Consider the following 26,914-nt stretch of genomic DNA (forward strand, 5'->3'; position numbering starts at 1 on the left):
ACAATATCAAGTACAGCTGCAGGCACTTGAGGGGGTTTATATAGACTTCAACCCAGGCACACATCCAAAGGATGGGCCAGTCAGGTCAGCCAATCATTGCCCATATGGGCTTGTGGTTTCAGAAAATGGACCTCATTGTGCTGGCCAAGGTTCCAGGAATAGGTGTGGATCCTGGGGGTCAGGATGAATATGGGGCTGCTGCTCTGACTTGTTTTCTAATCTTTTTATCTGACCCACAAGTGGGAGAGAATTTCAGGAAGGCCTTCTTCTAATGAGAGGGACCCAGGGGTCAGGGAGAGGATGGGTGGTGGGTGGAGACAGGCTCAGTGCCCAGGTGCTGTGAAAGCCTCTAGAAAACCTGCTGGAAGGAGGCCACAACCAGTGAAGCCCAAGGTCACAGACCTGTCCTGAAGCTGCTACCTCAGGTCCTGCTGAGGGGCTCAAGGTCAGATCTGTCCAACAGAGGGGCTGGGGATGCTCTGCAATGAGGGCTTTGTGGACAGTTCCTGGGTGCTGAGCCCTGTGGGATAATTGCCCAGGTGAGACCCATATCCTGGGAGGTGCCTGCCCATAAGAACCCCGTGCTCCTGGGAGGTGTGCGTGAACAAGTATTCTCTCTGTGCAGTCATCACAGAGTGGCTTAGCGACTCTCATGTGGGCAGTACTGGGATTAGATGAGAACAAGGACATGCTGTGGGATGTCCCCTGAAACACTCCCAGGCCCATCCCGAGTGAAGAGTCAGTAGGTGGGTACTGGTTGCTGTGCTGGAGTGTGACCACATGGGTACCTCTTGTTTCTTCCACCTGACATCACAGAGGCCTCTCTAGGACACAGAAGAAAACCTGCCCAGGCATGGTGGGAGCTCCAGGTAACCAGGCACAGGACATGAGAGGGAAGGACCAGGCCGAGGAGGCCCTTTCTGCTCTGAGCTTGGAGTGGACAAGCAAGTGGTGAGTGTGATCCAGGAAAGTGGCCCTGGTGATGGAAGACTTGTTGAGGCCGTCTGAGATCAAGTTGGAAAAGAATTTCCAGACATAGAGCATTTCAGAAGGGAGTGAGGTTTTTATCAAGAACAAGGAGCAGAGATAAATTGGGTACTGTGAGCTCAGCGGGCCAACCCCCTGACAGATTAGGGAAAGTCAACAGATTTCCTGGGTTAAGAGTCAATGTATGTAGTTTCAAGACAAAGAAAATTCCTGCTGGAAGGTTGATGTTAGGTGATTGGATGGGGCACCATAGGGTGTTTACTGGAGTGGGCATCTTTGCCTGGTAGGGAGTCAGGAAGCTCCTTAGTGATGATCAGGCGCTTTTGGCAATAGTTGCAAAGGGGGCTCAGTCAGATTCACAGGTGACCTTGGTTCTGGGCTCCACTTCTGTGGCCGTGGGGTGAGGCCTCCCAGCTGTGGCCTTGGGGAAGGACTCACCTCAACAAGGCTGACCCTGCCTCAGAGTAAAAGTTCCATCAAGTTTTCTCTGTAGGAGAGATCCAGTGATCCTAGGTCTGTTTGGAAAAGTCTTGGACACTGCGGGGACACATACTGAGTGTGAACCTGGATATTGAACCTTGTTGGTAAAACTCACATTTTCTCTCTGTTGGTGCTAAAAGGCTGTGGGCTGACAGCTACCTGAGAATCCATCCAATTGACAATTTCCTACTTATGATATAAATAGGTTTGATCAAATTATTTCTATTTCTGATGCAGCTTGCATCAGAAACAGGCAGCTTGCAACTCCTTGTGGCAGGAGCATTTCCAATAGATTGTCAACTAATCAAGGTAACAACATATGGCACTCAGCACTTTTAGATAATTTCCTAAGTCTGTTTCCTCAGGGACAGACCCAATATGAGCTAGGAATCTGTTCAAAAGGCTCAGAAAGTACAGGGAAATACACCGGCTATGACTCTGGAAATTAGGGTCTCTGTGCAAACCTGGAATTCTGACATCTTACAATCTAGACAGTTCCTGATGGACAGATGCCTGAAAAACATTCTCCGTTTATGTTTTACTTTCATCAAAGGAACATAGATTTCCCAGCATTCTGTGTGCTGAGAGTAACTCACTGCTTTAAAATGCTTGCTTGGATTCACTTTTCAGTAAGAATTTCCCCTGACTGTGTTACAGTCAGGACAGACCTACACTCACAGGGAAAAGCAAACTAACATCCAAACATTTGTTCCATCGGGTTTTCTCTGTAGGAGAAATCCAGTGATCCTAGGTCTGTCTGGAAAATGTTTGGATACTGCACGGACGCATACTGAGTGTGAAGCTGGATCCTGGACCTTGTTGGCTAAAAATCAGCATTTTCTTTCAGTTGGTCCTAAAATGGTGCAGAATAGCAACTGCCTGAAGATCCATCCAATTGCTGTTTTCTTACTTGTGACAGCAATATCTTTGGTCAGACCTTTGGGATTTCTGCAGCAAACATGGGACTTTCAATTCCTTGCCACTGGCTCATTTCCAATGGCAGGTAAACTCATTTGGTAACCAGACTAGATGGCACTCAGCACTCTCAGACACACTCCTACAGTCTGTTTCTTCATGGGCAGTCCCAGGATGACCTAGGAATGGGTTCACTAGTAACAGAAATTCATGGAAACATACTAACTATGACTCTTGAAATTAGGTGCTCTATGCAAACCTGGAGTTTTAACATTTTAGAATCTAGACAGTTTCTGATAGATGTCTGAAATACACTTTTTTTTTTCTTTTTTGCCTTTCATTCATCAAAGAAACAGATTTCACAGCATTATGTTTCCTGAAAGTGACAGACTGCTTGGAAATTCTTGCCTGGAGGTCATTTTGAAGTAACAAATTTCCCCTCCCCTGTGTTACTATGGGAAATGCCCCCATACTGACAGAGAAAAGTAAAAAAATGTTGCAACATCCGTTCCATGAAGTCCCCTGTAGGAGGGATCCCTTGATCCTAAGTCTGTCTGGAAAATTCTTGGATAGTGCTTGGACACATGCTGAGTGTGAACCTGGATACTGGACCTTGTTGGCAAATTAGAATTTTCTCTGTGCTGGCCATAGTAGGCTGGGGCTTAGCAGCTCCTTGAAAATCAGTACAACTGCTCTTCTCCCACTAATGACACCAATAGTTTTGGTCAAAACACTGGAATTTCTGAAGCAAGCAGGCAGTGTGCAACTCCTTGTGGCAAGATCATTTCCATTGGAATTCCAATTAAACTACTTAAATATGGTGTGGAACTTAGTTGTGTCAGACACACTCCTCCAGGCTCTTTCCTCATGGGGAGTCCCAGTAAGATAGAGTACTGTGCTTGCAAACCATGGAAAGTGCAGGGAAACTTACTGGCTGTGTCTCTGGAATTTAGGGCTTCTGTGGAAACATGGTGTTCTCACATCTTAGAATCTAGACAGCAGTCACTGGAAGAGAGGTGCCTGAAAATCACCCTATTTATTGCCACTCATTCAACGAACAAACATAGGTATCCCAGAATTCTGTTTGCTGAGAGTAACCCACTACATGGAAATCCTTGCCTGGTGGTCATTTTTTAAGTAAAAATTTCCCCTCACATGTGTTACAGTAGGGAAGGTACCCACACTCACAGGGAAAAGCAAGCAAACATCAAAATGTCTCTTCCATCAAGTTTTCTCTGTCAGAAGGATCCAATGGTCCCAGGTCTCTCTGGAAATTTCTTGGATACTGGAGGGAAACATACTGACTGTGAACCTGAATATTTGACCTTCTTGGCAAAATTAGCATTTTCTCCCTGTTGGCACTAACAGAGTGTGGGCTGGCAGCTGCCTGATAATCCATCCAATTGATATTTTCCTACTTAAGACATCAGTAGGTTTGGTCCTTTCAGATTTCTGACACAAGCAGGTGGCTTGCAACCCCAATGAGCAGGATCATTTCCATTAAAATGTCAAATACTCTAGGTAACAACAGTATGGATCTCAGCATTCTTAGACAATTTCACAGCCTGTTTCCTCAGGGTCAGACCCAATAGGAGCCAGGAATGTGTTCAAAAGGCTCTGAAAGTTCATTGAAACATACTGGCTATGACTTTGGAAATTAGGGCCTCTGTGCAAACCTGGAGTTCTCAAATCTTAGACTTTAGATAGTTCCTGATAGACAGATGCCTGAAAAACACCCTCTTTTATGCCTTTCATGCATTGAAGTAGCATAGTTTTTCCAGATTTCTGTGTGATGAGAGTGACACACTGGCTGAAAATCCTTGCTTGAAGGTGATTTTTCAGTAACAATTTTCAGTAACAATGGAAAATTGTTGCTGTAGGGAAGGGCCCCAAACACACAGGAAAAAGAAAACAAACAACCAAATGTCTGTTCTATAAAGTTTTCTCTGTAGGAGAGATCCAGCAATCCTGTCTGTCTGGAAAATTCTTGGATACTGCCAGGACACATACTGACTGTGAATCTGCATTCTTGAATTTGTTGGCAAAATTAGCATTTTCTGTTGGTTGAATCTAAAAGAGTGCAGCCTCAGCAATTGCCTGAAAATCCATCCAATTGCTCTCTTCTTAATAATGACAGTGATAACTTTGGTCAAATCTTTGGGATTTCTGAAGCAAGCAGGTGGCTCGCCACTCCTATCCGCTGGCCCATTTCCAGTGGAATGTCACCTCATCTACTTAAGCACAGTATGGCACCCAGCACTCTCAGATACACTCCTGCATCCTGTTTCCTCATGGGCAGTCCCACTTTGAATAAGGAATGTGTTTAAAAGCCTTGGAAAGTGCAGGGAAACACAGTGCCCTAACTATGGAAGTTAGGACCCTGGGAAACCTTGAAGTTTCACTCCTTGGGTTCTAGACAGTTCCTGATAGAAGCCTAAAAATACACTCCTTATGGATGCCTTTCCTTCTTCGAAGGAACATAGCTTTCCCAGCATTCTGTGTGCTGAGAGTCACACAGTGCTTGAAAACGCTTGTAGGTCATTGTTCAGTAGCAAATTCCCCTGACGGTGCAATGGTAGGGAAGGCTCCCACACTCACAGGGAAAGGCAAACCAACATCCAAACGTGTGCTTCATCATGTTTTATCTTTAGATGCAATCAAGTGAGCCTAGGTCTGTCTGAAAAAGTCATGGATATTGCAGGGACACATCATGAGTGTGAACTTGTATATATGAAGTTGGTGGCAAAATTCTCATTTTTATCTCCCACACTCATTTTAGGACCACATTGGTCCTAAAATGGTGCAGCATAGCAAGTCCTAGAAAATCTACCCAATTGCTGTTTTCTTACTTTTTAAAAAATTTTATTATTATTATTATTATTACTTTACAATATTGTATTGGTTTTGTCATACATCAACATGCATCCACCACAGGTGTACACGTGTTCCCCATCCTGAACCCCCCTCCCACATCCCTCCCCATACCATCCCTCTGGGTCATCCCAGTGCATCAGCCCCAAGCTTCCTGTATCCTGCATCAAACCTGGACTGGCGATTCGTTTCTTATATGATATTATACATGTTTTAATGCCATTCTCCAAAATCATCCCCGCCTCCCTCTCCCACAGAGTCCAAAAGACTGTTCTATACATATGTATCTCTTTTGCTATCTTGCATACAGGGTTGTCATTACCATCATTTCAAATTCCATATATATGTGTTAGTATACTGTATTGGTGTTTTTCTTTCTGGCTTACTTCACTCTGTATAATAGGCTCCAGTTCCATCCACCTCATTAGAACTGATTCAAATGTATTCTTTTTAATGGCTGAGTAATACTCCATTGATAGATTTGTCCACCCTTTGGAATTTCTGAAGCAAGCAGGTTGCTCGCCACTCCAGCCACTGGCCAATTTCCATTGTAATGGCACCTCATGCAGGTAAGCACAGTATGCCACCCATCACTCTCAGACACATTTGTGCAGCCTGTTTCTTCAGAAGCAGTCCCAGTATATACTTGGAATATGTTTACAAGGCTCAAAAAGTTAATGGAAACACACTGCCCTGACTCTGGGTGTTAGGTTCTCTGGGCAAGACTGAAAGTCTCACGTCTTAGAATATAGACAGTTCCTGATAGATAGAGGGCTGAAAACACACTCCCTGTTGGTGCATTTATTTTCTCAAAGGAACATAACTTTCCAAGCATTTTGTGTGCAGAAAGACACACACGACTTGAATATGCTTGCATGGAGGTCATTTTTCAGTAGCACTTTCCCCTCATGGTGTGACCATGGGGATGCCCCCCTCCTCCCACTCATAGAGAAAGACAAATTAACATCCAAACATCTGTTCCATCACATTTTCTCAATAGGAGCAATCCGCTGAGACTAATTCCGTCTGGAAACTTCGTGGATACTGCACGGAGACATCCTGAGTCTAAACATGGATACTGGATTTTGGGGGCAAAAATAACATTTTTCTCTTGATTGGGTAAAATTCTGAGGCCTTGTAACTGCTTGGAAATCCATCCAATTGCTGTTTTCTTCCTTCTGACAATGGTAGCTTTGGCCCATCCTTTGGGATTTCTGAATCAAGCAGGCAGCTCACCACTCCTAGCCTCTGGCCCATTTCCAGGGGAATGCCACTTCATCTAGGTAGGCACAGTATGGCACCATACACTCTCAGACACTCTCCTGCAGCCTGTTTCCTCATGGGCAGTCCCAGTATGACCTAGGGATGTTTTTGGGAGGCTTGGAAAGTACAGGAAAAACAGTGCCTTGACTCTGGTAGTTAGGTCCCCTGGGCCACCCTGGAAGTCAATGTTAGATTCTAGACAGTTTCTAATAGATATAGGCCTGATAATACACTCTCTGTTGATGTCTTTCCTTTCTTGAAGAAACATACTTTTCCCTGCATTCTCTGTGCTGAGAGTCACACACTGCTTGAAAACACTCTTTGGAGGTCATTTTTCAGTAGCAATTTCCCCTGACAGTGTAACCTTAGGGAAGGCCCCCACACTCACTGGGAAAGGCAAACCAACATCCAAACTTCTGTTGCATCACATTTTGTCTCTAGGAGTGATCCAGAGAACATAGGTCTGTCTGGAAAATCGTGTACACTGTGGGACCACATCCTAAATGTGAACCCAGATACCGGAACTGGTGGCACAATTCACATTTTTCTCCCGGTTGGTCCTAAAACTGTGCGGCCTAGTACCTGCTTGAAAATCCATCCAATTGTTGTTTTCTTGCTTTGAACAGCAATAGCTTTGGTTCACCTTTGGGATTTCTGAAGCAAGCAAGCAGATCACCAGTCCTAGTCATGGGCCAACTTCCAGTGGAATGTCACCTTATCTAAGTAAGCACATAATGGCCCCTCTGTATACTCAGACACACTCCCACAGTCTGTTTCCTCATGGGCAGTCCTGGTGTGACATAGGAATATGTTTACAAAGCATTTAAAGGGCAGGGAAGACACTGCCCTGATTCTGGAAGTTCGGTCCTCTGGGAAGGCTAGAGGTCTCTTTTGTTAGAATCAATACAGTTCTTCATAGATAAGGCCTGAAAACACACTCCCTGTTGATGCCTTTCCTTTCTCGAAGGAACAGTACTTTCCCAGTAGTCTGTGTGCTGAGAGTCACACACTGCTTGGAAATGCTTGCTTGCAGGTAATTTTTCAGTAGCAATTTCCCATGATGTTGTGACAGTAAGGATGTCCCCCATACTCACAGAGTAAGGCAATCCAAGATCCAAACGTCTGTTCCATCACGTTTTCTCCATAGGAGCGACCAGTGAGCCTAGGTCTTTGTGAAATATGGGTGGCTACAGCAGAGACACCTCCTGAATCTGACAGTGGATACCGGGCCTTGATGGCCAAATTCACTTTTCTCTTGGTTGGCCCTAAAATGCTGCTGCCTAGCAATTGCTTGAAAATCCATCCAATTGTTATCAGTCCAACCATTGGGATTTCTCAAGCAAGCAGGCATTTCTCCACTCCTAAGACTGGACCATTTCCAGTAGAATGTCACCTCATCTAGGTAAGGATAGTATGGCACCCAGCACTCTCAGACACATCCCTGCAGCCTGCTTCCTCATGAGCAGTTTCAGAATGATCTAGGAGTGCATTTGCAAGGCTTGAAAAGTGCAGAGAAAGACACTGCCCTGACTCTGGAAGTTTGGTCCTATGGGCAAGCCTTGAGGTTTCACGTCTTAAAATCTAGAGTTCCTGACAGATACAGGCCTGAAAACACACTCTACATTGATGACTTTCCTTCCTCGAAGGAACATAGCTTTCCCAATCTTCTGCATACTGAGAGTCACAAACAGCTTGAAAATGTTTGCTTGAAGCTCATTTTTCAGTAGCAATTTCCCTTGATTATGTGACGACAGGGAAGTGATCAAAAATCACAGAGAAAGGCAAACCAACATCCAGACATCAGTTCCATCATGTTTTCCATGTAGGAGCAATACAGTAATCCTAGGTCTGTCTGGAAAATTCATGGATATGGTGGGGCTACATCCTGCGTGTGAACCTGGATACCGGACCTTGTTGGCAAAATTTGAAGTTTTCTCTCACTTGGCCATAAAAGAGTGCTGCCTAGCAACTGCTTGAAAATCCAAACAATTGCTATTTTACTTCTGACAGTGATAGCTTTGGCTCACCATTTGGGATTTCTGAAGCAAGCAGGCGGCTCTCCACTACTACCCATTTACCCAGTTCCAGTGGAATGTCACCTCATCTCAGTAAGCACAGTATGGCACCCAGGACACTCAGACACATTCCTGCAGCCTATTTCCTCATGGGTGGTCCTAGTATCATCTAGGAATATGTTTGTAATGCACAAAAAGTGCTGGGAAACCTCCTGCCCTGACTCTGGAACTTAGGTCCTCTGGGTAAGCCTGAAGGTCTCACATCTTAGAATCTAGACAGTTAATGATCATAGAGGCCTGAAAATTCACTCTCTGTTGAAGCCTTTCCTTCCTCAAAGAAACATGGCTTTCCCACCATTCTGTGTGTTGAGTCACTCACTGCTTCAAAATGCTTGCTTGGAGTCATTTTGCCATAGCAATTTCCCCTGACAGTGTAACCATATGGAAGGCCCCCACACTCATAGGGAAAGGCAAACCAACATCCAAACGTCAGTTTCATCACATTCTGTCTGAAGGAGAGAGCCAGTGAGCCTAGGTCAATCTGGAAATTTCTAGGATACTGCGGAATTTCATCCAGAGTGTAAACCTGGATACCAGACTTTGATGGCAAAATTAACATTTTTCTCTAGGTAGGCCCTAAAGCAGTGGGGCCTAGCAACTGCTTGAAAATCCATACAATTGCTTTTTTTTTTTTTTTAACTTCTGACAGTGATCACTTTTGACCCACCTTTGGGATTTCAGAAGCAGGAAAGTGGCTCGCAAGTCCTACTGATGGTCTATTTCCCATGAAATGTCAGGTAACAACATATGGCACCCAGCAGGCTCAGCACATTTCTGCAGCCTGTCTCCTCATGGGCAGTTCTGGGATGATGTAGGAATGTGGTCAAAAGCCTGGGCTAGTAAAGGGAAACACACTTCCCTGACTCTGCAAATTAGTTCCTCAGGGCAAGACTGGAGGTCTCACCTCTTAGAATCTAGACAATTCTTGATAGATAAAGGACTGAAAATTCACTCTCTGCTGATGCCTTTCTTTCCTTGAAGTAACATTGTTTTCCCAGCATTCTACTTCCTGAGTGTCATACACTGCTTGAAAACACTTGCTTGCAGGTCATTTATCACTAAGAATTTCCCCTGAAGATGTGACTGGAGGCAAGGCCCCACAAACACAGTAAAAGGGAAATCACATCCAAATGTCTGTTCCATCACGTTTGCACTGTAGGTGAGATATAGTGAGCCTAAGCCCATCTGGAAAATTCTTCGATACTGCAGGGACACATCCTGAATGTAAATCTTGATAGCGGAAGATTGGTGGCAAAATTTGCATTATTCTCTCCATTGGGCTTAAAACGGTGCAGTCTAACAACAGCTTGAAAGTTCATTTAATACCTGTTTTCTTACTTCTGACAATGATAGCTTTGCTCCACCCTTTTGGATTTCTGAAGCCACAGGCGGTTCATAACTCCTAGTCCCTGGCCCATTTCCAGTGGAATATCAGCTCATTTGGTAAGGACAGAATGACACACAGCACACACAGACACTCTTCCATAGCCTGTTTCATCATAGGCATTCCCGTGTGATCTTGGAATGTGTTTACAAAGCTCAGAATTTGCAGGGAAACACTGCCCAGACTCTGGAAGATGGGTTCTCTGGACAAGTCTGGAGATCTCACATCTTAGAATATAGATAGATCCTGATAGAGGTCTGAAAACACACTCTCTGTTGATGCCTTTCCTTTCTCGAAGGAACATAGCTTTCCCAGCATTCTGTGTGCTGAGAGTCACATACTGCTTGAAAAGGCTTGACTGGAAGTCATTTTTCAGTAGTAATTTCCCCTGACGGTTTGACCATAAGGAAGTCCACCACACTCATGGGAAAAGGCAAAATATTATCCAAATGTCTGTTCCATCACGTTTCTCTGTAGGAGAGATCCAGTGAGCCTACATCTGTCTTGAAAATTCTTCAATACTGAGGGGACACATCCTAAGTGTAAACTTGGATAATGGACCTTGGTGGGAAAATTTTCATTTTCCTCTAGGTTGGCCCTAAAATGTTGGGAATGCTATGACCCTTCAAGGAAGGAAAGGCATCAACAGAGAGTGTGTTTTCAGGCCTCTATCTATTAGAAACTGTCTAGATTGTAAGACGTGAGACCTCCAGTCTTGCCCAGATGACCTAACATCCTGAGTCAAGGCATGTGTTTCCATGCAATCTCTGAGCCTTGTAAACACATTCCTAGGTCATACCAGGACTGCCAATGAGGAAAAAAGCTATGGGGAGTGTGTCTGAGAGAGCTGGGTGCCATGTGGTGCTACTACATTATGTGACATTTCACGGGAAATGGACCACCAGATAGGAGTGGCGAGCGGACTGCTTGCTTCAGGAATTACATGGGGTGGACCAAATCTGTCGCTGTCAGAAATAAGAAAACAGATATTGGATGGGTTTTCAGGCAGTTGGTATGCCAAACCGTTTTATTGCCAACTGAGAGAAAAGAGTGAATTTTGGTTCACACTCAGGATGTGTCCCCACAGGATCAAAAATTTTCCAGATATACCTGGGCTCACTGGACCTCTCTAACAGAGAAAACGTGATGGAACAGGCATTTGGATGCTTGCTTTCCTTTTTTGTGACTGAGGGGCCTTCCCTACCGTTACACTCTCAGGGGAAATTGCAACTGAAAAATGAACTCCAAGCAAATGTTTTCAAGCATTGTGTGTTCCTTCAATGAAGGAAAGGCACCAACAGAGAGTGTGTTTTATTATAGCAGGAACTGTTCAGCTTCTAAGAATGTGAGAGCTCAGGCCTGCTCAGAGGACCTAATTTCCAGAGTTAGGGCAGTGTGTCTTGCTGCACTTTCCGAGACTTCTAAATGCATTCCTGGGTCATACCATGTCTGCCCTTAAGGAAGGATGCTGAGGGAGTGTGTCAGAGAGTGCTGAGTGAAATACTGTGGTCACATGGACGAGATGTTATTCCACTGGAAATGAGCCTGTGGCTAGGAGTTGCGAGCCATCCACGTGCTTCAGAAATCCCAAAGGGTGAACCAAAGCTAGCATTGTCAGAAGTAAAAAAAACAGCACTCAGATGGAATTTCAAGCAGTTTCTCAGCTGCACTGTTTTAGGGCCAAGCAAGAGAAAAATGCATATTTTAACACCAAAGTCTGGTATCCAGGTTCAAACATAGGATGTTTCCCCGCAGTATCCACGAATTTTCTATACAGACTTATGTTGAATGGATAGCTCCTACTGAGAAAACGTGATTGAACAGACGTTGGGAAGTACTTTTGAATTTACCTGTGAATGTGGCGGCCTTCCCTACGGTCACACCTCCAGGGGAAATTGCTACTGAAAAATGACCTCCACCAAGCATTTTCAAACAGTGTGTGACACTGAGCACACAGATTGCTGGGAAAGCTATGTTCCTTTGAGGAAGGAAAGGTATCTTGAGAGAATATGTTATCAGGCCTCTATCTATCACAAACTGTCTATTTCAAACATGTGAGCCCTCCAAGTTTCCCAGAGGACCTAAATACCAGAGTCAGGGCTGTGCGTTTCCCACCACTTTCTGAGATTTGTAAACACATTCCTAGGTCATACCAGATCTGGCCATGAAAAGTCAGGCTGCCAGAAGTGTGTCTGAGAGTGCTGGGTGACATAATGTGCTAACCTAGATAAGATGACATTCCTCTGGGAAGGGGCCAGTGGCCAGCGGTGGAGAGACACCTGCTTGATTCAGAAATCCCAAAGGATGCACCAACGCTATCACTGTCAAATGTAAGAAAACAGAAATCAGATGCATTTTCAGACAGTTACTAGGTCAAACTGTTTTAGGGCCAACTGAGAAAAAAATGCAAGTTTTTCCGCCAAGGTCTGGTATCCAGTTTCAAACATAGAATGTGTAGGAGCAGTATCTACGAGTATTCTAGACAGAGTTAGGTAGAATGGATCGCTCCTATGGAGAAAACGTGATTGAGCAGACCTATGGATGTTTCTTTGCCTTTCCCTGTGAGTGTGGCAGTCTTCCCTAAGGTCACAACATCAGGAGAAATTGCTACTGAAAAATGGCTTCCAACAAGCATTTTCAAGCAGTGTGTGACTCTGAGCACACAGAAAGCTGGGAAAATTGTATTCCATCCAGGAAGGTAAGGCATCAACAGAGAGTGTGTTATCAGGCCTGTATGTATCACAAACTGTATAGACTCAAAGATGTGAGACCTCCAGGTTTTCCCTGAGGACCCAACTTCCAGAGTCAGGGCATTGTATTTTCCTACACTTTCTGAGCATTGTAAACACATTCCTAGGTCATACCAGAAGTGCCCTTGAAAAAACAGGCTGCAGGAGAGTTTCTGAGATTGCTGGGTGCCATGCTGCACTTACCAAGATGATGTGGCATTCCACTGTAAATGGGCCAGCTGTTAAGAGTTGCCAGCTGCCTGCTTGCTTCAGAAATCCCAAAGGGTGTATCAAGCTATCACTGTCAGAAGTAAGAAACCAGCAACTAAATGCATTTCCAGGTAGTTATTATGCAGTACTATTTTTTGGCCAACTGAGAAAGAAATGTGAATTTTGCCACTAAGGTCCACTGTTCATGTTCACACCCAGGATGTGTTTACTCAGGATCCAAGAATTTTCCAGACAGACCTATGCACACTGAATCTCCACTACAGAGAAACTGTGATGGAACAGACATTTGGATGCTGCTTTGCCTTTCCCTGTGAGTTTGGTGGCCTTCCCTATGGTCACACCATCAGGGGAAATTGCTAATGAAAAATGACTTCCAACAAGCATTTTCAAGCAGTATGTGACTCTAAGGACACAGAATGCTGGGAAACCTATGTTCCATCGAGGAAGGGAAGGTATTTATAGACAGTGTGTTTTCAGGGCTCGATCTATCAGAAACTGTCTAGCTTCAAACATGTGAATCCTCCAGATTTGCCCAGAGGACCTCACTTCCAGAGTCAGGGCAATGTGTTTCCCTGCACTTTTTAAGCTTTGTAAACACATTGCTTGGTCATACCAGGACTGCCCATGAGGAAACAGGCTCTCTATATCAGGAACTGTCTAGATACTAAGACGTGAGACCTCTAGGTTTGTACAGAGGACCTAAATTCCAGAGCCAGGGCAGTGTGTTTTTGAGCATTTTCCGACCTTTGTAGACACATTTCTGAGTAATGCCAGGACTGCTCATGAGAAAACAGGCTTCAGGTGTCTGTCATAGAGTGCTGGGTACCATACTGTGCTTACCTTGGTGAGGTAACTGAGAGAGTTATTTCCTAGGCAGGTTGAAAAGAAGTCTAGGGGTCCCCAAGGAGAGGGGGTCTGGAATTCTCAAGGAGGAAGAAAGGACAAACTTTTTTGTCCCTCTACATTCCTTAAAATTATATAAAAATAATGTATCCTGCTTGAGGACAGTCTCTGGAAAAAATCTGCTGGCTAATCCTGTTATCTTAAGGTGTAAATTATGGGAATAGGTCTAGTGAGGTCTTCATAACCTCCATACAGTCTTTTGATTCACTGTAATAACTAATTAGAGAGTATATTACTCCATGGCTAACACTAGCAAGGGGGTACTCTTTCTGCCCCCTTCTGATGCCTATGTCAGAAGCTTTATCTATCTCCTTTATACTTTAAAAAAAAAAAAAAAAAAAAACTTTATTACACAAAAGCTCTAAGTGATCAAGCCTCATCTCTGGCCCTGGATTGAATTCTTCTCCTCCAGAGGCCAAGAATCCCGGTGTCTTTGCATGGTTCAGCAATGATCTTTCATCTTGGGGGCTTGTCCTGGATTCTTCAGGACAAGGTAAGGATGCTTGGAGCTCTAGTTCTTTCTTCTCCTAGCGAACACATTTTCTGCTGTACTTTACTAACTCTACGGTGTGCTTGTGTGAATGAATGAAATGCCCTGTGCAAAGCAAATGAGGAGCCCTGCTCTGTGATTCCATGGCAACCTCATACGGCTTATGGCAGAAAACTGTCCAGGGGTTTATACCTACCTAACAATGCCAAGAGGCACCCAATGTCTCCTTTGGAGACCTACCAGAAATGGGCAAAGTGTGTGGACCAAACTCTCCTTTCTCGGTCAAAGTTTTTGGTCTCTTTGACCATTTAATAACCTCTAGGAAATTATAAGTACTAACCTAATCTGTCAGATCATAGACTTTCAAGGGACTAATGATCTATGCTGTTACTGTGTACTATGACTTAGGTCCCAAACATGGATTGGTAGTCAGGAAGCGCCTAGCCTCGTTAGGCATGGAAAGTTTGGAAGCTAGATGGAGCTCTAGCTCCAAAAGCATCTTGAAGGTTAAAGGTTACTCAGGTTGGAACTACAATAGATTTTTTACGCTGGCTCTTAGTGGACCAGAGAAGACTCTTATACTGGTGTGGTGACACTTGGAAGGAACATCTCAGTTTTATGTTCATATCAGTCTTATTATGGTCAGGAATATACTCAGGGTCATGCACGGGCACTCAGGTGATGAACATTTCCCCCAGCGGTTTAGCCTGGGAGGCATTTTGGAAGGTTACTCTGATTGCACCCCAGGTGGCATCAGAGGCAAGCAAGGTTTTAATGGTGAGGAGCTAGACGTCAGTTTGGGATGCCATCAGGTCTACCCCTGGTGCATCTCCAACCTGTCTCGGTGGTATAACCAGGATGGACGAGTATGTTGCCTGCGTCGGTAAGGGACAGACTAAGTCCAACCAGGAAAACAAAGCTTTGGTGTTCAGTCTGTCTACACTCCCGTCTAGAGCAGGAAGGGACGCCTCCAGTAGGAAGAGGGTGCTGGTCGCTTTTTTTTCTCTCTTACAGATAGAAGCTAACAATTCCAGCGTCACTCCTGTGAACCGTATCCTGAAAAACTTGGATAGACTTGATCCCCAGGGCTTAAAGTAGGCACACCTCGTCTTCCTATGTGATACTGCATGGCCGCAGTATCCACTGGAGGATGGCGAACGGTGGCCAGTTGGAGTGTCTCTTAAGTACAATACTGTTTTACAATTAGACCGGTACTGTAGAAAACAAGGAAAATTGGTAGAAGTAGCTTATGTGTTGCCCTTTTTCTCTCTGTGAAATATGCCAGGCTTATCTCCTAAGGGTATAGATTTGGGTGTGACACCTTCAGTTCCCTCCTGTCCTCCTACTTTGCTAGATGAGATGGAGGACAGGAGACAAAAAGATAAAGAAAAGCAGGTTGCTCCAATCTTTCCCTAGGATCATACGCACACAGCAGCCAGAGAGACTGAGGAACAGCCACACAAGCTGTTGCCTCTTCGTAAAGCACCCACCAGGAGAAATAATCAGTCTATGAGAGTTAATAAGCCTTTTTCTTATCAAGAAATACAAAAAATCAAGGAGTATCTGGGAGACTATTTAGAGGACCCAGAAAAATATATTAGAGCTCTTAAAGGTGTTATTCTGCTTTATGACATTACTTGGAAGGATGTGATGTATATCTTGGGACAAACACTGACTCCCAACCCAAAGACTTGAGTTTTGGGAAAAGCGGTTTCTTGTGGAGATGAATGGTATGGTAATGAATCAGTAGAGAAGAGGGAGGACGAGATAACCACCCTCCTCACTGGAAATCAGGCGGTCCCAACTACAGAACCAGACTGGGACTACAACACAGCTAAAGGAAGATGGGGTCACAGTCACTTTGTCAGATGTATTCTTGAAGGACTCAGGCAGGCGTGTGCTAAGCCTTTAAACTAAGGCAAATTGGCAGACATAGAACAGGAGGAGAAGGAAAGCACCTGGTAAATTCCTAGACAGACTAAGAGAAGCCCTTCACAGAGTCACTGAGATTGATCCCGAAAGTGAAGAGGGAAAAGTGGTCTTAAAGGATAGATTTCTCACTCAGTCAGCTCCAGATATCCGCTGTAAGCTATTAAAATGGGTGTATGGACCAAATCAGTCTTTAGATACTCTGTTACAACTGGCTCAGACAGTCTATTATGGTAGGGAATATGAGGAAAAGAAAGAAAGGCAGAAAAAGACAAAGGAACAGGCGGAAGCCCTTTCAATGGCTATGAGAAGCATTCTTAAACAGCCTGAGAAAAATGCCCAGAGGGACCCAGGTAAAAAGGGATGGGGCTTGCTATTACTGTGGAAAGGAGGGGCACCTCAAGCGGGATTGCCCTCAGGCATCTAAGCCACCCCCGGCTCCATGTCTGGCCTGCAAAGGACCACACTGGAAGAGAGACTGCCCCCAGAGGCAAAGGTTTCAGGGGTTGGACTCTCAAGACAATCAGGACCGAGGTTGCCCGGGGGGTCCCCACACAAGCTCCTATCCTAATTACACCTGAGGTCCCCAAGTATTAACAACAGTGGGCAAGGGGGTAATCCGTAGATTTCCTTTTAAGATACTGGGGTAACTTACTCCGTGCTTACTGAAGCCCCTGGCCCATTTACTTCCTGATCCGCTTCCATAATGGGACTGTCTGGACGAGCCAAAACGTATTACTTCAGTGTTTCTGTCAGTTGTGACTGGGATTAGGTGCTATTTTCACACAAGTTTCTGATTGTGCCAGAGTCTCCCTCACCCCTTTTGGGGAGGGATATACTGAGCAAGGTCCATGCCTCTGTTTTCATGAATATGGAGCCTTCCCTTTCTCTCCCTTTAACTGAACAAAATGTAAATCCTAGAGTATGGGCTGATGGAAAATCTGTGGGTCAAACACAAAATGCTATTCCTGTAGTTGTCAAGCTCAAAGACCCGCACTTATTTCCACATAAGAAGCAGTATCCACTGAAACCTGAGATTAAGGAAGGGTTAAAACACATCATTGAAAATTTAAAGGAGCAGGGACTGTTAATTCCCTGTAACAGTTCATGCAACACTCCTATTTTGGGTATAAAAAAATCAAATGATAAATGGAGACTAGTTCAAGATTTACAAATAATAAATGAGGCTGTAGTTCCTTTACACCAAGTGGTGCCTATTCCTTACACTCTATTGTCTGAAATTTCTGAATGAGCCAAATATTTCTCAGTAATTGATTGAAAAGATGCCTTCTATTCAGTGCCTTTGGCGGAGGAAAGTCAATTTCTATTTGCCTTTGAGGACCCTATGCAGCCAGCTTCTCAGTTAACCTGGAAAGTTTTGCCCCAGGCATTTCGTGACAGTCCTCACTTATTTGGACAAACTTTGTCACGGGATCTACAAAACTTTAATAGCTCCAAAGCAGTGGTGTTACAATATGTAAATGATATTTTGCTCTGTGATGAGACAGAGGAAGCTTGTTCACGAGCCTTAGAAGACTTAAACTTTCTAACAGGCTGCAGTTACATCAAGAGAAAAGGCTCAACTTTGTCAACAATCAGTTAGATATCTGGGCCTAATCATATCAGAAGGAACTAGGGCCATAGGCCCTGAGAGAATTAAACCTATACTAAATCATCCCCTACCTATGACTTTAAGACAATTGAGAGGATTTGGGGGAATCACAGGTTACTGTCACATTTGGATTCCGGGTTATGGAGAACTTGCCCAGCTTTTATATAAACTTATAGCTGAAACTCAGCAGGCCCAAACTGACAAACTGGTTTGGTCTCCAGATACTCAAAAGGCTTTTAAGGTTCTTCAGATTGCTCTCCTGCAAGCTCCTGCTCTGAGCTTGCCCACAGGGTCAGAATTTAATTTGTCACTGAAAGAAAAGGTGTGGCCTTGGGAGTTTTGACACAACCTCGAGGTGAGGACCAACAACCTATTGCTTATCTAAGCAGAGAATTAGATGTAATTTCACGTGGGTGACCCCACTGCCTAAGAGCAATTGGGATGGTGGCTTTATTAGCACCTGAAGCTTTAAAAATAATTAATGGACAAAACCTTAGTGTACTGACTTCTCATGATTTGAGTGGAATCTTAGATTCTAAGGTTACTATTTGGATGACAGACAGCAGGCTTCTTAAATATCAGTCATTTTTTTAGAAGGACCAGTAACTAAGCTTAAAGTTTGTGGAAATGTAAAGCCTGCCACTTTCCTTCCTGAGAAGGAAAATGAAACACCTCATCACGATTGTCCCCACTTCCTAACTTTAAACTATGCAGCTCAGGAGGATCTAATGGATACCCCATCAGACAATCCTGACATCGAAATATTTACTGATGGCAGTTCTTTTGTTCGGGATGGAAAGTGTAAAGCAGGTTACACCGTGGTGGCTGCTGAACAGGTTTTAGAAGCAAAATCTCTCCCCCGGGGAACCAGTGCTCAGTTAGCAGAGCTTGTGGCTCTGACCCAAGCTCTAGAGTTAAGCAGAGGCAGCGGGTAAAAATCTACAATGATTCTAAGTATGCTTATTTGACTTTACATGCCCACGCTGCAATATGGAGAGAAGGCAATGGCACCCCACTCCAGTACTCTTGCCTGGAAAATCCCATGGATGGAGGAGCCTGGTAGGCTGCAGTCCATGGGGTCGCTAAGAGTTGGACACGACTGAGCGACTTCACTTTCACTTTTCACTTTCATGCATTGGAGAAGGAAATGGCAACCCACTCCAGTGTTCTTGCCTGGAGAATCCCAGGGACGGGGGAGCCTGGTGGGAGGCCATATATGGGGTCACACAGAGTCGAACACTGAAGTGACTTAGCAGCAGCAGCAGCAGCTGCTGCAATATGGAAAAAAAGACAGTTTAAAACAGCAACAGGAAAACCTATTAAGCATTTCAGAGAGATTGGGAGACTTTTAACTGCTATATATTGTCCTAAAGAAGTAGCTGTTATGCATTGCAAAGGACACAACAGAGATGGGAGTAAAGTAGCCAAAGGTAATCAGCTGGCTGACTGTCAAGCCAGAAAAGTGGCACTTTATGAAACCCCTTCATTACAGTTGACTTTGATCTGGACAGGTCCTATGGAACAGGAAAAACCACAATGTACTGCGGAAGAATTAGAAAGATATGAGAAAAGAGGAGCAAAAATTGCTGATAAAGGATGATTACAGTCTGGATGGACAATTAATAATTCCTGAAAGTGCTCAATGGAAAATTCTTAAGGGTTTACACCAGACTTTTCATTTGGGTACAGAAAGTACTTAAAGATGGTTTCTCATTTGTTCGAAGGTAAAAATGTAATGAAAACCTTAAAGAATATTATCAAAAGGTGTGACGTTTGTGATAAAAATAACCCAAAGACTGAAAAGCTAGCAAAATCTGGATTATATTGAAGTGGAAAGTGTCCTGGAGAGGACTAGGAAATTGATTCTACTCATATGCCAAAAGCTAATGGATATTCTTGCTTACAAGTTTGGGTGGATACTTTTACTGGATGGATTGAGGCTTTTCCTCATTGTAGTGAGCAGGCTAAGGAGGTTATAAAGATTTTAATCCATGAAATTATTCCCAGGTTTGGGCTGCCACAGAGCCTTCAGAGTGACAGTGGCTCCGTCTTTAAAGCTGCTGCAACTCAGGGGGTGTCTAAAGCTCTAGGAATAGAATATTACTTACACTGTTCCTGGAGACCCCTATCCTCAGGAAAGTTTGAAAAAGCTAATGGCATTATCAAAAGACATCAGCACAAATTAACTCAAGAAACGCAGGACAATTGGATTAAAGTCCTACCCATAGCTTTAATGAGAGCTCGAATTGCCCCAAAAAAGGAGGGACTGTCCCCCTTTGAATGTATTTATGGAAGGCCTTTCTTATGCATGGACATTGTTATAGATCCTGAAGCCTTGGAATTAACTAGTTATGTAACTCAGCTCTGAGCTTTTCAACAGACATTAACAGAACTCCAGGAGATGACTCCTGATCCAGCCTCTGAGTCAAGCAAGTCTCTATTTGAGCCAGGAACCAAGGTCCTCATAAAAACACTGGGGTCTGGGGGCCCATCCCTTGAGCCCCTCTGGGAAGGCCCTTACAGGGTTATTCTTTCTTCTCCCACAGCTGTCAAAGTGCCAGGAATTGATTCGCGGGTACATCACACTTAAGTTAAGAGGTGGCACCCTGACCAGAACTAAGTGACTTCATTTTATGTCTTTACTTTCTATGCTCTGACTTTGTACTTTTCAGATGGGCCTGATAATCTATGTGAGCCTACTTCTGCTGACTCAAAAAATCCTGAGTCTGCCATTTAATCCTCAAGACAATGCCTTTCTTTCCTGAGCTCGCTCCTATGCAGCATTTCACAATCAGCCTAACTGCTGGGTCTGTGGAGCACTCCCCTCTTCACCAGTGGAAGGCTTCCTGTGATGGACATCTCCACTTCAAGGAAAAGACTTTCTGCAAGTCTCCAAATACCTTCCACAACAATCATATGCGATGTCGCTTCTTAAACTGATGACATCTAACCTTAAGATGGACTGATGTAACTATGGACATAATGTGACTTTTCATTTTGATTTTAACTTGGTTTAATGACTATTTTGCCTTATGTCTGTAACTGTATAATGGGGTTTTCTAACCATCTAAAACTTTTAAGTTATGCCACGCGAGTGTATGTTCCTCGGTTCTTTGTCTCATCACAACAAAGATTTGGAGCAACGGACATTAAATCCCTTGGCGCATCACAGCTCTCGGGTCTTGGACAAACCGTGTTACAGCTCTTAGGCAAATCAGTATTACAGCTCCATTTTATTTAGAAGATAGCAGGAGAATCCAAGACTCAAAGAGAAGAGAGTGGAGGAGTGTGTAGGGAGAGAGAGAGAGAGAGCGCGCGCGCGCGTGCACTCGAGAGCATGTGCGCACGCGGGAGAGAGAGTCTGAGAGAAAGCGCTTTGGCTCCTCCTTTTATATGTTTTTTCCTCCACCTGGGCCTGCCCTATGCAAATTGGGCTTAGCCAGGAGTGCTGTTTGTTCTGTTTGTTCTGCCTGAAATCTTCACTCTGGTCCTCGGACCTTCCTTGTCTTTTAGCCACCGCCATTTTAGACTCCTTTTCCCTATTCTACCTATCTAACATTCCCCCCTCAAGAGATGGGAGGCCCAATTCTTTGGGAATACGGGCGTCGAGGTCTTTCTGGCTACTTCCTGCTGAACTGGGGCTGCGAGGGGTATTGGGCCTCCCCCTCTTGCTAGTCTCAATCTTCAGAGTCCTTATAGCGGTGTCCAAGGGTGTGGTGATATTTTCCATGGTCAGCTGTAATTTTATATCTTTGTTGAACTGGCACTGCATGTTGTAGCTGGTTGACCTGGTGGCAGAGGCTTAGCCTCTATGGTCTCAAAACTGGAGACTACTGCATACCTGGCTCTTCTTTTTCCATCCAAGACAAAGCTGCTTCCATCAGTGTACCAGATTTCCTCAGGATTGGTCAGAGGATCTTCTGACAATCCCTCTCGGGGTTTTGTCCAGTGGTCCAAGGTTTCTAGACAAGACTGAAATGGGAGAGAGCCCTCGGGGGTAGGTAGGAGGGTGGCTGGGTTAAGAACCTCACAAGGGGATATAGTGAGGCCTGTATTTTTCCATCAGCATTACTTGACATCTGAGGATTCTTTGATCAAACATCCATAAATGGCCTCTCCCATTTAGGAGTTGTTTTACTTGGTGGCTGGTAAAAATAGTTAGTTTGTCCCCAAAGGAGAGTTTTAAAGCATCTTCTATCATGATTGCAATAGCTGCAAGATTTCGAAGGCAGGGAGGCCAACCTCGGGAAGTTGGATCGAGCCTCTTGGATAAGTAAGCTACAGGCTGGGGCTCAGATCCCAACATTTAAGTTAACACTCCCAAGGCTATTCCCTCTCTTTTATGGACATAAAGTTGGAATGCTTTTTCTGGGTCTGGCAACCTCAAGGCAGGTGCCTGAGTTAAGGCCTGTTTTAGTGTAGCCTCTGCCTCCTTTTGAGGAGTTCCCCACATCAGTGGGATTGAATCATCTCGTCCCTTTAAGCTTTCATATAAGGCCTGGGCAATTAGACCATAGTTGGGTATCCAGATTCTACAATAACCAGTTAGCCCCAGGAAAGCTCACAATTGTTTTCGAATCATGGGGGAGGGCAACTGGAGGATTCCTTGTACCCAATCAGAGGACAGCCTCCTGGACCCATGTGTAATCTGAACTCCCAGGTAAGTGACCTTTGTCTCGACCATCTGTGCCTTAGCACGGGAGACTTTATATCCCCTTTCTGCCAAGAAGTTTAGAACCTGAATTGCATGTTGTTGGGCACTTTTCTCATCTGGAGGGCAGATTAGTAGGTCATCTACGTATTGTAATATTTTCCCATTAGGTCCCAGGTCCAGATCTAGGAGATCTAGGCTAAGGGCCTGTCCAAACAGGTGGGGGCTATCTCTGAACCCCTGAGGTAATACTGTCCAAGTCATCTGTTGTTGTTTTTCTCCTGGGGCCTCCCACTCAAAGGCAAAAAGGTATTGGGATTCTTTAGCCGGTGGTGTGCAAAAAAATGCATCTTTGAGATCCAAGACTGTAAACCACTTGGCACTGGGTGGGATTTCTCCCAAGATTACATAGGGATTGGGTACTGTGGGATGGAGGGGGACTACAGCTTCATTTATGATCTGGAGATCTTGAACCATTCGCCAGGTTCCGTCTTTTTTCTTTACTGAGAGGATTGGGGTGTTACATGGTGAACTGGTGGGGACCAATAGCCCACAAGCAAGGAATTTATTTATTAAAGGCTGTAGTCCCTCCTGAGCCTCTCTTTTGAGAGGATATTGTTTCCAGTTAGGAAACCGAGTGGGATCTTGGAGGACAATGATGACCGGTTCAGCTTGGTGGGCTCGTCCAGGAATCCCCTGGTCCCACACCTGGGGGTTAATTTTGTCTTCCCATAGTTTTTGGTCCCTCTCTATTGAAGGTGTAATGGGTTCTTCAGTAGTAACCAGGAGCTGTAGAGCTCTAGGGGCTGAAAAACTTCCCATCACAAGGGTGTTCCCCAGTTTAGTGAGTATATCTCTTCCCAATTAGGGGGTAGAACACTCAGGGACCACCAGAAATTGGTGGGAAAATATTTGTCCATCCCAGCAACAAAGAAGTGCTCGGGTGAATCTTTTAGTAGTTGTTTTTCCTGTAGCACCCAAAATGGTACAGGTTTGGGAGGAGAAGGCTCCGGAGTAGGAGATCAAGACAGAGTAGGTAGCCCCTGCGTCAACCAAGAAATTCTCGGACCTACCTGCCACATCTAGTTGCACCCTTGGCTCCAGCCCCGTGATGGTTATCTGTGACAGGCGGGCTGGCTGGAGCGGGCCGCTTCAGTCCTCTTGAACCATTGTGAGGGTAGGCTTGGCGCTTGACCTTGAGGCTCTTGGGTTCCCAGGGCAGAGTGCCGCCCAATGTCCCAGTTGATGGCATTTGTGGCAAGCCGTTCTAGGAAACTTGTCATGGTTTGGACACTCTTTGGCCCAATGCCCCACCTGTCTACAGATCAGGCATGTCTCGTGCCTTGTCCCTCAAGGACTCGGGGTTTGCCATAGGGCTTCTCTGGAGGGTGGCCAACATCTGGGCATGCCTTTTCTCTTTCTTTCTCTCCTTTTCCTGGGCCTTGGTGTCCTTCTCCTGTTCCCTGTTATAAAAGGTATTGGTGGCTGTCTGGACCATCTCATCTAAAGAGGCAGCAGGGTCCTGCTGTTGTAGCTGCTGTAACTTAATTCTGATATCTGATGCACATTGGGACAGAAATTTGTCCTTTAAAATCACCCGTCCCTTGTAAGAGTCTAAGTCCAGGTTGGTAAACTTTTGGAGTGCCTCTTTTAGCCTCTCCAGAAAGGCAATGGGGTTCTCATTGGGCTCCTCAGTTATTGTTGAGACTGGGCACAGTCCCACAAGTAATAGGCTTCTTTATGTTTCCATGAGTGGACTTCCTTAGGGGTGAGTCTTTCTGAAGCTTATCCTACCCAGTACTGTTGCAACCTGAGAGCCAGGCGTCCCCGGGTCAGGGTGCAGATCCCCAGGCAGGCTGAGGCATGACAGCCTCCTAGAGATCGAATCCTCGGGCATGTCGAAGCGTGACGGCCTCCCGAGGATTGGGTCCCTGGGCAGGTTGAGGCGTGACCACCTCCTGGGACCCCTGGGACTAAAGGATCCCCGAACCGGTTGAAGTGTGACAACCTTTCAAAGACCGATCCCTAGGCAGGTCAAGGCGTGATGACCTCCTGGGACACCCTGAACTGGAGTTTGGGCATCCCCAAGATCTCCAGTGTGACCAGTATTGGGTAGGATTAGGGGTTGGATATTACAGAGTATTTCCCTCCCAAGGCCAGCTATTTTCTGGTTGTCTCTCCAGAAGATTGTAGAAACCTTGTGGGTCTGGAAGGGGCTCAGGAAAAGAGCATGAAACAGGAGGGAAGGGGACAGAGTACAACCTTTGAAAGAATGACATAGCACAAGGGTATAATGTAAACCAATTAAAATCAATTGGGTCCAAGATGACAAGTCAACTTCAAGTAAACCTTAATCCCCAATCTATAAGCCAACAAACACACCCAGAGGTGGCAAGACAGCTCCAAGGCACAAGGTCAGAAGAGGGAGGAGTGGGTGATTCCCCAGTGGCTGGGATGATCCTCTCACTCATTAGCATATGAATTCCATCCCCTCACAAAACCTAGCCAGGCCTAATTCCATCGGCAATGGTTCACACCCTGAAGGATGGCTTCTATCTGGATCCTAACAAATCTACCTCTTTGTCGCTCAATGAATTTTTGCAATGAGACATCAGAGTCTGAGTTTCATTAGTTTTGGCCGGGCTTGAGTTCTGGGAGAGAGCTGAAGGACAGGAGGAAAAAGCAGTGGGGAAAACGTGCCAAGGAATCCCCTTCATAGCCCGCTGGAAAATTTGCTAAATATCTGACCAGTGCTCACAGTTTCATTGGTCTAATCTTTGGCAGAGAAGAGAAAGGACAGAAAAACCCCCACCAGCTTGTGTAAGAGCTACTGAGTCTCAGCAGATAGCACCTTTGGGACATACTGAGGAGCAGCCTCTCCAAAGTCCCTCAATTGTGCCCCTGCCGCCCACCTGTTCGTGGGAGGTTTGAGGAAACAAGAAACGAGAGATTGTTAAGATCCCTCCAGCCATAGGAGCGAGGACCTCTTACCTTAACTGGATGTCTTCTGGAATCTGAGACTGGGCTGCATGAGCTTTCTGCTGAGTTCGTTTTTCACTGTCCCAGTTTCCAGCAAGATGGGCCTTCCCCTGGGCTGGGTTTCTTCGCCTTCTGCTTCTAGCGCAGGAGCGTCACTGAATTGGGCTCCTGTTGTGCTTGGCCTCTTCCACGTAGAGGTTGTTTCAGCCAGGTTAAATCCGAATCACAGCACCATAGATGTCACACGAGTGTATGTTCCTCGGTTCTTTGTCTCATCACAACAAAGATTTGGAGCAATGGACATTAAAGCCCTCGGTGCATCACAGCTCTCGAGTCTTGGACAAACCGTGTTACAGCTCTTAGGCAAATCAGTGTTACAGCTCCATTTTATTTAGAAGATAGCAGGAGAATCCAAGACTCAAAGAGAAGAGAGTGGAGGAGTGTGTAGGGAGAGAGAGAGCGCGCACGCACGCACGTGCGCACGAGAACGTGTGCGCATGCGGGAGAGAGAGTCTGAGAGAAAGCGCTTTGGCTCCTCCTTTTATATGTTTTTTCCTCCACCTGGGCTTGCCCTATGCAAATTGGGCTTAGCCAGGAGTGCTGTTTGTTCCATTTGTTCTGCCTGAAATCTTCACTCTGGTCCTCGGACCTTCCTTGTCTTTTAGCCACCGCCATTTTAGACTCCTTTTCCCTATTCTACCTACCGAACAGTTACAAATGGTTGTCTGAGCTCCTATGAGTGCCACAGCCTCCTCCAACTATTACTTGGAGCCCCTGGATCAGAGACCCTCAATATGAGTGTTAGGAGAATATGTTGTCTTAACAATTTAGGAACCACACCCCTAAACAGCAGGAAGTAGTTATGGAATGAAAATGATGCCCTTTTCCCTTGGCAACATAATTCCCCTAAAAGAAAAGGGGGGAATGAGAGAGTCATTTCTTAGGCAGGTTGAAAAGAAGTCTAGGAGTCCCCAAGGAGAGAGGGGTCTGGAATTCTCAAGAAGGAAGAAAGGACAAACTTTTTGGTCCTTCTACATTCCTTAGGATTATATAACAATAATGTATCCTGCTTGAGGACAGTCTCTGGAGAAAACCTGCTGGCTAATCCTGTTATCTTAAAATGTAAATTATGGGAGTAGGTCTAGTGAGGTCTTTACAACCTCCAGACATTCTTTTGATTCACTGTAATAACTAATTAGAGAGTATATTACTCCATGGCTAACACTAGCAAGGGGGTACTCTTTCTGCCCCCTTCTGATGCCTATGTCAGAAGCTTTCTCTATCTCCTTTATACTTAAATAAAACTTTATTACACAAAAGCTCTGAGCAATCAAGCCTCATCTCTGGCCCCAGATTGAATCCTTCTCCTCCAGAGGCCAAGAATCCCAGTGTCTTTGCGTGGTTCAGCAACAACC

General features: G+C 45.0%; 1 long non-coding RNA gene across 3 annotated transcripts; it reads left to right on the top strand.

Annotated features, from left to right (window-relative positions):
• Nucleotides 1-37: 37 nt before the first annotated feature.
• On the top strand, nucleotides 38-20,960 carry LOC123330246. 3 transcript variants are annotated; one of them, XR_006545998.1, is made up of 3 exons: nucleotides 38-162; nucleotides 817-951; nucleotides 20,542-20,960. It is a non-coding gene; the product is annotated as an uncharacterized LOC123330246 (long non-coding RNA). The 3 variants fall into 3 exon arrangements; XR_006545999.1 differs by lacking the exon at nucleotides 38-162 and adding an exon at nucleotides 275-539; XR_006545997.1 differs by lacking the exon at nucleotides 38-162 and adding an exon at nucleotides 286-445.
• Nucleotides 20,961-26,914: the final 5,954 nt, after the last annotated feature.

Source organism: Bubalus bubalis, chromosome 18 (genome assembly GCF_019923935.1).
Source record: "Bubalus bubalis isolate 160015118507 breed Murrah chromosome 18, NDDB_SH_1, whole genome shotgun sequence".
Lineage (NCBI taxonomy): Eukaryota > Metazoa > Chordata > Mammalia > Artiodactyla > Bovidae > Bubalus > Bubalus bubalis.